Genomic DNA, 13,233 nt, shown 5'->3' with positions numbered 1-13,233 from the left:
TCACTTTTGCAAATGTAATGCTGCTTCCATATTTTCCTCCCAATTTCAAATCCCTTATTCTTACAATTCGACAAACCCATCCCAGCTGTTTTTCACGATATCGGATACACTTTTGAATTTCACGCAATCACATAACACATATTTCCCACACTCAACCCACACGCAGCCCACAGTTGAGTGTTGGGTTACAGTAGAGTCCGTATCGCGCAACAACCAACCGTTTCATCTTTCCGCTCTCGCTCTTTTTCGCGACTAAATGAAATATCGACACTCTCGCTCTTTTTCGCGACTAAATGAAACACCGACAGCAAACATGGCATCCACCTTATTCTGACCAATCTAAATTTTCACGGCTACAAATGAGTTATTTACAGCTCCTATATTGATTTCCGCCTTCGTTTCCAAAATCACAACAGAAAAACTTCACAGTACACCCGCGGAATCACCACTTTTCTAATCGAAGCCAACACGAACAAAGTTCGAGGGGTTTTATCCAACCCAAGCGCAAAACACGTCCGAACTGAATCGCTTGCTCTCGCGGAATACCAAGTGTTTCATCTGTTGTAAATAAAATGTGTGTTCAATGGAAGCTAGTCGAAACAGGTTGAAATAGGTCGAAACAAGTAGGAATGGATTTTGACAGTTGATAATCTGTCTCTTTCCAATTGACTTCAACCGATTTCAACCAGGTCGTCCGTTGAACATACGTTCACCAATACTAATGCGTGTTTTGTGCGTTGTACACACGAATTTCCAGACAGACCGTTTTCATTCAAAAATTTTTGGAACCTGCGAAACGATAACATTAGCTTCGTTCAATCGTTAGTAAAAATCGGTTTCAACTGGTTTCTGTTAACTGATAGATGTTCAACGAGCCAATGTTTTGGTCGAAACTAGTCAGGTCGTTGTTCAATGGAGCAAGTTGAAACTAGTCGAAACCAATCCAGCTCGGCAGCAGGATTAGTTTCGACTTGGTAGAAGTCGGTCGAAGTCAATTGGAAAGAGACAGGTGATCAACTATCAATCCATTTCTACTTGTTTCGACCCGTTTCTACTAGAGTTGATTGAACAGACATATTTATGCTTTTCTAAAATTCAATTTGGTTTAAAATTTCTTTCAAAATTCATTAAATGAGCAAAAGTCATCAATTAGAAAACTTCTATAACTTTTTTCGCAGAACGCCAAATTATTTGAAGTATTAAGGAAAGTTTGATAATTGATTCAAAACTTTTATTCTAGAATGTCACGTTTTTGTTTTCAATTTTTGTCAAAAAGCGTTAAATTATTTTTCAAACTATGTTCTTATTCAGTTACACTTCTTAATTAAAACCCATTCAAATGCCGAGCTAGTGTTTTTGTATGTCTTATTTAGAATTTCAATTAAAACAAAAGGTTAATTGAATTTCAATTTAAAATTTAAATTATAATGTCGTCAAATAAAATTAGGTTGATTAAAGTGTTTATTCCGCCGGAGGCGAACCAAATTCCTGACTTGTTTGTCAACACTTATTATTATTAACCTTTTAAGGTCAAGTAATATTCCGGAACTCTACGAAAATTTTACTTGAAAAAAATCTCCATGGGGGGCGGGTTCGCACGGCTTTGGTTGGTACCTAAAAAGTTCAAAAGTACCTCCCGCAAGCACCACATCAAACCGTTTGATTGCGGTGCCAGCAGAGATCATGTATGAACAATTAATTGCAGGAAGCACAGCGACAATCCCGACACGAACCACACAGGACCGACCGCCGACTGAATCCAAACATCCAGAGCACGAAAATGAAATGGCGAAAACGAAACAAAAACATGCTCTCTGTCTAACACACACGCTGCATGTGTGTTAGTGTGGTAGAAATGAATCCTGCTTTCGAGCTGGATCGGTTTCGACTAGTTTCCACCGATTTCAACTTGCTCCGTTGAACAACGACCAGATCTGTTTCGACCAAAACATCAGCCGATTGAACAACGACCACTTGACAGAAACTAGTCGAAACCAATCGCTACTTACGATTGAACGCAGCTAAAAATTAATTTAACATATAAATTTCTTTCTTTTTATTTTTTGAAGTTCCTAATAGGAATTTCAAAACAACAGGAAATATGTCCACAGACTAATACAGACAGGACACTTTTTTTCAGTTTTTCGCAAGATTTATGGGCAATGTCGGCACTAGAGCGCGCGTCGATCGCAAAAAATTTGCTGACATCATCGAAGCTGGCGGTTTTGTTTTTGTCAATTCGACTAAAATTGAAATGCATATTTACATGGTAACCGTATGTTGTTATTCGAGTTTGTTTATTATAATTTATCAAACTTTCTACAGGTAAGCTATACAGTTCACAAAGCCTAGAAAAACATTCAATTAGAACAACCAAACTTTATTACAGGTTTTGTCGAGGAGAACCCTTCTCAATCAGAACGAGCGTGCGTTCCAGAAGCAAATCGGTGTGTACCGAAATCGCAAACAAGGAGAATGGTTTCCGGAAAACCTTCAAAAAAGCCATCGCCGGAAACTACTTCGACGAGAAATGGCCTTCACCAGTCACATCTCGATTCGAAGTCATATCCTGCCCGGAGTGGAAAGTAAATCAAAGATGTAGCGGACCATCATCATCTGGAGAGACCAGCTGCACTTCATCCGCAAGTATGATGCTTTTGTGGAACGGCTTCGGAATTTGAGCGTACATCAGTTCCCGCGCCCGTCTCAAAAGTTGAGGCTGGATACATTGTGACCGCTGATTAGTGTCGGCATCTGTCCAAGACCGTGCGCTTCATCGACCTCAAGGTGAGCTAACTGGCTGGCGCTAAAAAGAAGCTCACCAAGTTCTGCGTTTTTTTTTTCATTTTATTTGCAAAATCAAATAAAAAACTTAGGATTTATTCGAATTCATTTAATCAAAATAATCGTGATCGGATTTGTGGAAGGCTGCAATAAGGTGTGTTTCGGCTGCAAATAAGTGTGTTTCGATAAAAAAAAAAATGTTTCAAGTGGTTTTCGTCTTGACTTTTGTTGAATAATTCCTTGGGTTTGACCAGCTTTGATGTCCTCGTTTCCAACGTGAGCAACGATCAGTCTTAATCAGTTTGGTCAACATATCGCCGTTGTGCCGCTCATCGTCGAAACGAGAATACTGCACTATACGCGACGCTTGACCGTTCGAGCCGACCATCACTGCCCATATTTGATAAACTGTCTAATATGCCATTTTTTTTCAAAATGCAGAAAATTGTGCCATTTGATAGCTTATACTCTATATAATATCCCTACTTCATTCATTTTTTAAAAAACCCCTTGGTGGAGGCATACAACCCAAAAGAAAATTTGTCTAATGTGCAATATATTTGATAAATTGTCTTATGTGCATGATGTGTTGAATCATCCTTCGCAGCAACCGGTGTCTTTGTATAGAAAGTTTTTCTAATCCCTTCTTGTTGTGATCTTGTGGCTTGGTGGTTATGGGTGTGAAAAATCGCAACAATATTTGAAAACGTATGCACATCAGACAAATTCAGAGCTATTTGTCAACTTTTGTTCACGTTATATTTAATAAAGTGGCTACTGAGATTGAAATTATTTTTTTTTCATAAATTCTAAATTCATAAAATCTAAATTTGCAATTTAACTCAACCGCCTATTTCCTACACCTACAATGATTGTTATGCACATTAATCTATTTTATTTTGAGTATTAGGATGCAAAAAATAATTAAAACATTTATTTTGCGTTTTTCTCGCATTGGTGTTTATGGCACATTAGACCGTTTATCAAATATGGGCAGATCACCGAAGATCAAAGCAGAGACAGAATCGACCATTAAATGACCATTTTGTGAGTGTTTTGTACTACGCTGCTTTCGTCCCCTCCGGGTGTCCTCAAGCATACCAACAGCCGAGAGTCATCACGCCTGAAGTTAAGTGATCCTTCCCATCCACCATTTTTAGATGCAGAAAACCAATAAACCACTATTTTCACCTAATTTGTTTTTGTTTATTTTTTGACTGATCAATATTTTCCATGGCTACTTCGACAATTTTTGAGGTTTTCAATGGTTAGTAGGGCAATGTTGATACCAGATGGCAGTGCAATCACTTGAGTGAACTTTTGCGAAAAATTGGAAATAATTTTCTATGGAGAGTCATGTCTGTATTAGTCTGTGATATGTCCTCCAATTGGAATAAATGGAAAATGGTTCAATGAACCAATCTTTTTAAATCTAAATCTAAATTACATTGTGGCGAACGAAAACAACTTTGTATCAAATGAAACTGTTTTTTGTTTCAAAGTATTAAGATTTTGATTCAAAGATTTTTCAAAAGAAAAATTCTTTGAAATAAAGGAAAATGCTTTTGAACCAAAAGAATTTTTATTTGTCCCAAAACCAAAGGAAAAAATCCTTTGTTTTTGCGGCACTTTCCTTTGAAATAAAAAATCTTTTCGCTGCGTGTAGTTATTGAAAATAATGATTCGTTTTATTAGCCGTTTAACATGCATAATAAGAATTTATAAAGTCTTGAATTCTAGATAACTTCGTTTTGGTGAAACATTCAGTAACTTGAAATTATGTTTAAAGATTTATTAACATCAACATCATTTCAACGATAAACCTTCTATTATGCATTTATTTGGCAACTTATTAAGGCCTTGTCAAACTCCTTTATCTCTATGTTCAGTGTAGCATTACACAGCTTTATTATTGCTGGAATTATTACTTATTAACAATAAAAGCTCCTGTTCTTGAACACAATTTACGACAACTCGGATGGAACCGGTTATCATTTGCATTCTGTTTAAGTAAAAAATGAACCATCGGCGCGGGGGAAGGATATGTCTGCACATCATTTATTGAATAGTTTTTAAATGGGGTCTTGCCTGGTCCGTTTTGTTGCAAGTTTTAACACCCAGCAACAATCAGCTGGGTGTTATTTTAGCCCCCTTTGTTTTATATAAGAGTAGATATACAGGTAGAACAATTTAAATCTGTCTTTAGGAGTATTTGATCTGGTTAGGAACTAAATGATAACCAACACTAGCTGTACACAATAGTCCATTACGAATAGGCCTAGCAGCGAAAAGATTATTTATCAGAGAGCCCAAACAATTACTGCCTTGCTCGAGACCTTGTCCATGAAATGTACGCGATATTGATAAACTATTATCACGTTTGTCTTGTAATAGCTACCCTTCCTGTTGAGCACTGACCACCGAGAATGGGTCTGTCAATCGATGTTGGAGGGATTGTAGCAGCTAAAGATAGCGTTGCTTGCTGCCTAATCGTTCGTGTCTCCTTGTGCGAGTATTAAATCGGTGCGCGGCCAGCTGTACTACAAGGGATAAATGCCCAGATGACCATCCCTTAACGTGTAGGAACAGTACAAAGCATGACGCGTTTCGCGATCGTTAATCAAACCTTTGCACCTTGCACCCGTGAGCATACTTAGTATACATATTGGAAATCGAACCTCAGTAGGGTGACCAAGTGCTGACCTGTCTAAAACTACCATAAATTGCCTAATGTCCCTTGCCGTCACTTCAAGATAAGCCGTTCGATGCCCTGAAATCCGAGCATAAATTAATTCACCGCTCCGAGCAATCGATTCAAATGATTCCATACAAGTATAAAATACCGAATGGTGTAGGTATCGCTGAATAAATTAGTCCAGTCAGACTCCTCACTGTTCAGATGCGATAATTCAAAAATCTGTTCACTTGTAGAAACTGTCAGGGACAAATTACGAGTTTTATTAAAATAAACACTAATGGTTCAAAACGAGAAAAACTTATATCCTAGTTTACTTTTTTGTTGCAAAATTTCAACATCGGGAAGAATCAGCATTAAGTATCGTTATCCACAACGCGGAATTGATACTGCTAAATGGCTATACAAGTCAAGAACGTGCCAGGCATGTCTGTCAAAGTGCCTTCAGATGTCAGCATAGAGCACCATATTTCGCTACCGTTTGAAACAAGAATAAAAAATCGTGTATATGCTCATATTGTGACATTGCAATCATCGGCGACAGGATCATGGGAAATAATCGTCGTGAGAGATTAAAGAGCATATTGACAAGCATCCACGATTAACTAAAGTAAAAGTAAAAGTAAAGATATTTTAAGTGTGAGCTGTCCCGCCCCCAGTTTGCCTACGAAAGAAAAGCAATAAATTTTCAATCTGTGCATATCATCACATCCATGTTATGACGTTTATTACACACGGTGGTGTATCATTAGATCTCATGACAGACCGTTTGCTGTTCACTAGGAGGTGGTCTTCGATAAGTTAATGTTAATCGTGTAGATAATATAATTATAGTATGTTCAGAACCACGCGACTAAACGCAGGCCACAGTTTGCATTGATCTTACCGTTTTGCGATAAGCTGCTTCAGAGTTGACTTTATGTAGCGACGACGTGGGGTACGCTGGCCCCATCTAGTTTAACCGGATCGCGTCTGAGTGAGTGATCGTGCGCCGATTAATCGTCCGCGCAATTCCGCACACCGCACGCTGTCGTTGGCATTTACTTTGGTACATACCTATCAATATTCTGTCTGGTGGGTTGGCAAAAAAGGTGTTTGGGAATGAATGCCCATACCTCAATGCTTGCAGCAGGACTTAATCCAGTCGGTTCGCACGCTCGTCGAACCAGATCTGACTGGTGGCACGCGCCTGTGATCCATTAGCTTTTGATGATGATATACCTCTCTTGAAGCCGATGGGAAAATTATTTTGGTCAATTGGACATCAGTAGCACAATTAGTAGGTAGAGTCGGTTTTTCAAACGCCAAACTAAGAGACTGAAAGTTTTCAATTCCAATATGATCAATCCAATAAACTAGTAATCTCGAATTTGAAGTTTTAGTTAAGAATTTATTAAAAATTTCAATTTTTTTTTCTGGGATACATTTATAGCTATGTATGTATGTATGTAGGCAATTCACCTTGGGTGCACGGATTCACCGCAGTTTTACCAAAGTATTAACTCTCCCCTGCATTTTTTAAATTATTGATTCGTTGCATCTCTAATGCAGAATTTTCCATACCCGGCACCATGGCTTCGTATTATCTGTTGTGAAAGTGTGGGGACTACTTTTTATAAACTCTACAAATAGTAGCCCAAAATGGTCTCTTTCGATGGTTCATATCTTCCTTTATTCTTTTAGCGACTGATCCATCTACAACACCACGCTTCCTATAGGAACACCACCACCTATTTCCCTCGTCTGGCACTTTTCACATTCCCTTCAAACCCATAGTTTTTTTTATCACGATTCAACGTCCAACGCTTAAAAGATAGTGGTTTAAATGAAATTTGATAATTTTTAGTCATTGCTGTGGTAAAACTCTAGAAGACAACCGAATGGGAGTGATATAGAATTGTACCACATCAGTTCGAACAAAAAAAGATTAAACTATTTTTAAATCGTAGATAAGCGTTTGATTCGATTTGCGTTAAAAACGGTATTCAACTCTAAATTTTTAACAAAATAACGTATAAATTTTATTTGTTGTTTTATATTATTAAATAATCTCCATTTAGATTGCCTATAAAAATTTACCTTCGATCGAAAATTCAGAATTTAATAATTAGCAGAGGAGAAGTAGGCGTTGCCTTGCAAGGACGTCAAAACTATACTTCCGTGAAAACGTTTTACAGCAGTAAGAAAATAGTTTAAAAACATTAATCGAACATCGAAGCCACCTTATAAATGGGGAATAATGCCACCAAATGGTAAATTCCTTACTAAAAATCGAATCCAGCTGAAAATAACAGCGGAGGTGAACATAATTGTGAAGTGCGTTGTAGCAAATGGAAAAATCCCGTGAATATTTCATACACTGGAAAAATGTGAGAAAACACAAATTGGTTTCAGAAGTTTTTGTTGCAATATATTTCAGTTTTAAAGCACCATTTCAGTCCCGCCAACTAAAGACGCACGAATTCGACTCAGTTAAAAATGTATCTTCCCGATGCCGACTAGTTTGGTAAGATCCAACGTTTATAAGACTTTTACACTACATAATTTTTATAAAACCTATTTAAGGCGTTTGGTAGGGAACAGTATCTTTTGCGGAATTTACCACACGATTGGTCTGGCCGTAGTAATACTTGCAATATTTACATGCAACAGAGTGATTACCTTGAAAAGAGAAATGAAGGACGCAAGTCTTTAATTTTCCGGGACGCTGATATTTGAATTCTGTCTCAGCATGAATGGTACAAATTATAAAATAAAATAAGAAACAATATTTATCTTAATATCTTAATATGCGAAATATCATTAAATATTGGTAATTATAAAATTAAATGAAGAATTGAATATTTTTGCCGTTTGAATTTAAAGGACCGATTTTTAAGACCGGGCATTTAAGTGTTATACGCACTCATCTAAGAAAACTAATAAGCTTAGTTTAAATACAATCTCATAACTTAAAATAACTCTACAACGCTTCACCATAGGAATCACCACCCGAGGAGGGCGTTATCATTATCTTTTCATAGCTGTCCCAATGCTCTTGTATGTAGGTACAATAGGTATGATTTAGCTAATTGATGAATAATTAACCATTCACCTACCCTCTGATCGCCCACAGGTGTTTCACGAAGTGGAAACCGGATAAGCGCTTACATTCGGATCGATAAGTCGTGCAATAATCAAAACGATTGTGCTCTCAACATGGCGGCAGTTCATCAGAATTTCCATAAAACATATCCAGCGCTTACCAAAACCATCCTGCTGTTCGATAAATTGGCAATCAGTTTTACCTACCAGACAAACTGTTGGCTGGTGTGTACTACTAATTCATATTACCAATATGGTTAAAGCAAAAACAAAAACAGTACGTCATTAATTTGGACATGTGTCCCCTTTTCGATAAGAAACCGACAATGCCGCATGACCTTCAGCCGCAGTGTCAAATTATACTCATTCATCGAAAGAACCGGAAATCTGGCGAAACGTGATCCTGTCTTCAAGTGAAATATTATCTTGAAATATGTAGTACCGATCTATAAGGTCAGATTGTCAGGGTTTGGAGTTTTGTTTCCAATGAACTGTGCTCTTAATTAGCGCTTTAAATTAAGCGCTTAAAATTAATACCATAATAGTGCAGAATTTTTCGAATTGTCATCGATTTTGAGAAGCTTGAAGGTACATTATTGCTTCCAAACTTGATTTTTTACTTGAGGACCCCTAAATAAATAATAGTTTAATAAGTTAAGGTTTAGTATAGTAGGTTCTTGTGAAATAGAATTCAAATCGGATAAAAAAAACTCGAAATTGATTCGAATGATAAAGGAAAAACTTTGAACGGAAGAAAATATAAAAAGCTCATTAAAACGGTAATCTTGTGCATTGGAAGGAATAAAAACAACTCTCAGTCAATTTTACTCGTTTTTACCTTGCTTCTATCAGCAACTTCTTCACTTCTTCTACGGACACTGCTGATGGAAAAGGCAGAGCGCATGGTGAATCTAAAAACAGCACTTGTTCCTCGCTAAAGGATCGTTAATAGCTTAAGTCGGCATGACAAACTCCCTGTATGGAACAGACTGATGGGTGGGGTCTAACAATTTGCTGAGCAATCCAAATAAAGCATTTCTAAAGAAATCGTAATAAACAAATAATAAAGAAATGAGAAGGCTAACAGAAGGCTTTTTATGATGCTAAGAAATATAAATAAGATAATGTATCTATTTAACAAAATATAGGATCACTGAAATTTGTTATTGGGATTTTCGTAGATTCTTCATCCTTTCAGATTACAACTCTTTTCATCAACCCAAAGTACAAGAAAACGTTGCATGGCCTCAAGCCTTTACCTCTTGTGCTTAAGCCGGATTTTAGTGCGTGTGTAAGGCTGCATTTAATGGCAATTATATCATTATTGAACCTGTTATTACGATACTTCTCCCAACGACTCGAACTGTCAAATTTGATGCTGTTTTATTCTATTTCAGTTTGCTTCTCTTCTGCATCCTTGAGTGCTGTCTCCGGCAGCACAGAATTATGTTGATAACAAGTAAGATTTTATTGCTTAGATTGTTCAGCTGGTTCTGATGCTAGTAAGAAGCACATACGTGTACGCGCAAACGCGAGCAGTGGGATGTTGAAATGCTCAAGAAATACCAAGCTTGAGTGGTTGAGATCAGATTTCAGTTCTTGCAGGTATTCTATTCTGACGAAGCCTTAGAGTTCAAACAACGATTAAGGTGGAACTGAATCTTTTCAAGTTCTTCTACTCCCTGTTGTTGTTGTCCATCATAATACAACACCAATATGGCAGGGATAATAATGGGAAGTCTCGTCTAAGTTACAGAGAACGATGTTGAGTCTTACCTTAACCATCACACCTTTTTTGCTATTCTTGTTGAGCCGATTTTTCCCCTCTGGATTTCACTTACTGCCTGCGAATGACGCTCAGCTGCAAACATTTTCACTGTCACTTATAGTAAAATGAGTCAACATTCGACACTTCTCCGCGAATCATTTTTTTAGAGTTATAACAGAATCCAACACACTCTCGACAATTTTTTTAACGCATTCAAAATCGTAAAGAAAAATTACAAAATATCAGAGATACATGTTTTATACTTTTTCAATGTCAGATATTTTGTTGTCGAAAACAATAAATTTTCTCAAAATTAAATCAGTTGAAACTTTTAAATTGCATTTTATAAGTTGCCGCCATTAGAAATTTGTTTCTTACACCCTAATTTATCACTTTGAAGTTTAGTTTCCAGAATCCCGGGTTTAAATTTCAGTAGAACTTTGCTTAACTGTGCTTCCGCGTTATCCGAGCTACCAAGTTTATACCTACAAGATTCCTAAATTAGTCGAGCTATGCGCCCTTGTGATATGTAAAACAGAAGGGAAAAGATAGTGTTTTCAATGTACAGTGAATCCCCGATTTTGCCACGCACCGATTCTGTCTGCCCCCGATTTTGTCACCTTTTTTGACCCGATTTTATCATCATATTTTTTGATTCAATGTGAAAATACTCAGATTAAAACCTTTTCTTTTTGGGTTGATTTTAATTGATATCGCGTTAATTGACATTATTCCTAAGGAATATTGCTATAGATGATGAATTCGAGAGTGATAGTAAAGATGACTTATGAATGACACAAAGAAAAGATGTCCGACAAGTGTTTTTTTTTAATATAAATTGAGCTTTCTTCAAAGCAATTTCGCATAATACGCCGCAAGAGGATGACATCATTTATCGAGGGATCTGAAACGGCCCAATCAACTATTTTGTCCAACAGCCGTACACCTTCAATAGCATTTATAATTTCTGGAGAATCACACGTAGATATTATTTGTGGTCGATGCTGCTGATTCTGCATCTATGTAATGTTACTTCCGAAAGGTTTAATGGCTCCAATGCATCGAGGTCCTCGTCCAATTCTGACTGATCATCCAACGTTATACTCAAAATTTCTTCATCCGTAAACGCTTTGCTAGCATATCTCTCCTCAATGACATGTGACATTGACATTATTCCTATTGAAAAATAGAAAACTGTACGAGAGGAAACGTTATTCCGTCTTATAAATATGTTGAAAATTTAAGAAAAAGTGCTAAAATTAGCAGTTAAAAACAGTTTTAAACTTTCTTATTTAATTTTTGGCATTTCGGCGAGTTGTGAAAATTCAAGGTAGAATGTTTAGAAAGAATATGAAAGTATTATAGGTGGAAAGATCAAAGCTAGAGCGCTTTGGGTAGAAGAAATTGAATAGTTGGTGAAAATGTGAGCAGGGCTACTTGCGTGATTCTTTGCCGCGCGCCGTTTCAATGTTGATAGGAAGCGATGAAGAAACCCATCGCATTCCTACCCACATTGAAACACGGACGGGTCGAACACATGAGATTGTGTCCGACCGGGCAAAAAATCACCCAAGCAGCGCTCACATGTGCTGTTCTATTGCTAAGCCAATTCTATCGATGCGTGCTACTTTTTTAGGTACATCGGATGGTTGCTACTTTTTGTTTCGCATATTATCCATCCGATGCCTTACTTTTGGGAAATGGGATAACAAAAATTACAACACAATTCATCACGATGCATTTGGCATACAGTCGTCTTAAACTATTTGCGGATGATTCAGTCTCCTACTGGAGTGGAAATGACTTAGAGCTTGTTATTCAAAAAGCAAATTCTGATTTGAAAAATATTGCAGATTTCCTAGAACATTGTGTCCTAATTGTGTCTCAATCTCAATAAAACCAACTGGATGATCATTGGCAGTAAAATCCATCCAAATAAAAAAAAAGAATTGGCAACCGCAAAATCGGAGAGTGTTCAAACTTGTTGATTGATGGTTGTACAGTACATCAGGTTAAATACCTAGGAGTACAAATAGATAAAAAGTTAAATTTCATAGTTCACATCGACTACGCTATTAAGAAGATTGCCATGAAATGTGGAGTACTTTGTCGGATAAGCAGATATATGACTTTCTGGTCAAAAATTATCTACGTGAAATCTGTTATTATGCCACACTTTGAATATTGCGCTACAATATTGCTTCATGCATCAGACACGCAGGCAACCGAAATACTCCTAGTGCTCTTATGCTTGATATGTTGCAATGGTTGTCAGTAAAGCAGAGGATTGCGTATAACAGTATGATTTCTATCTATAAAATTTAAAAGGAATGTTACCATCTTATTTATTGGACGGTCTGTAGTGCGGAATTGTCATACACGGATACAATACAAGGAGAGCCCAAGATTTCAGATTATCAAATACGAAAAAAGAGATGACCAAACGATATGTGTTCTACAATGGACTGAAAATGTATAATAGCCTACCACGAAGTATCAAAAACAGTTCAAACTTGAATATTTTTTAGAAGCTGACAATAGATTATATAAAACATACAATTTGAAAAAGGACTAATCCTAAAAAGGATCATACAATAGTGATGAAGATCTGGCGGATCATCAGATAGAAATTTGTACGGTGATGGACATACGCGGGAGTAAGACAAACAGCCGTACAGCAATTGACAACATAAGTAAACAATACATATTATCCTGAGGACAAACTGTCCCTCCTTTTTCAAAAGATGCGTATGGGGTGCAGGAAGGACCCAAATGGGCCTGTAGGACCATCACTAAAAAAAATGTGACAAAATTGTATCATCGCTACTTTTTCCATTAAACAAATGAGCCAAGAGAACTTCGCCTTCGTAAACAAGTTTGTCTTCGAAAATTACTCCAATAC

General features: G+C 37.0%; 1 protein-coding gene across 4 annotated transcripts in view; it reads left to right on the top strand.

Annotated features, from left to right (window-relative positions):
• Positions 1-13,233, top strand: part of LOC129749162 (arylalkylamine N-acetyltransferase 1) — a 79,485-nt gene that overhangs the window by 28,526 nt on the left and 37,726 nt on the right. The window lies entirely within an intron of this gene.

The sequence above is a fragment of the Uranotaenia lowii genome, chromosome 2 (assembly GCF_029784155.1).
Source record: "Uranotaenia lowii strain MFRU-FL chromosome 2, ASM2978415v1, whole genome shotgun sequence".
NCBI lineage: Eukaryota > Metazoa > Arthropoda > Insecta > Diptera > Culicidae > Uranotaenia > Uranotaenia lowii.
Note: the sequence above shows the minus strand (reverse complement) of the source record. Positions and strands in the feature narration are given on the sequence as shown.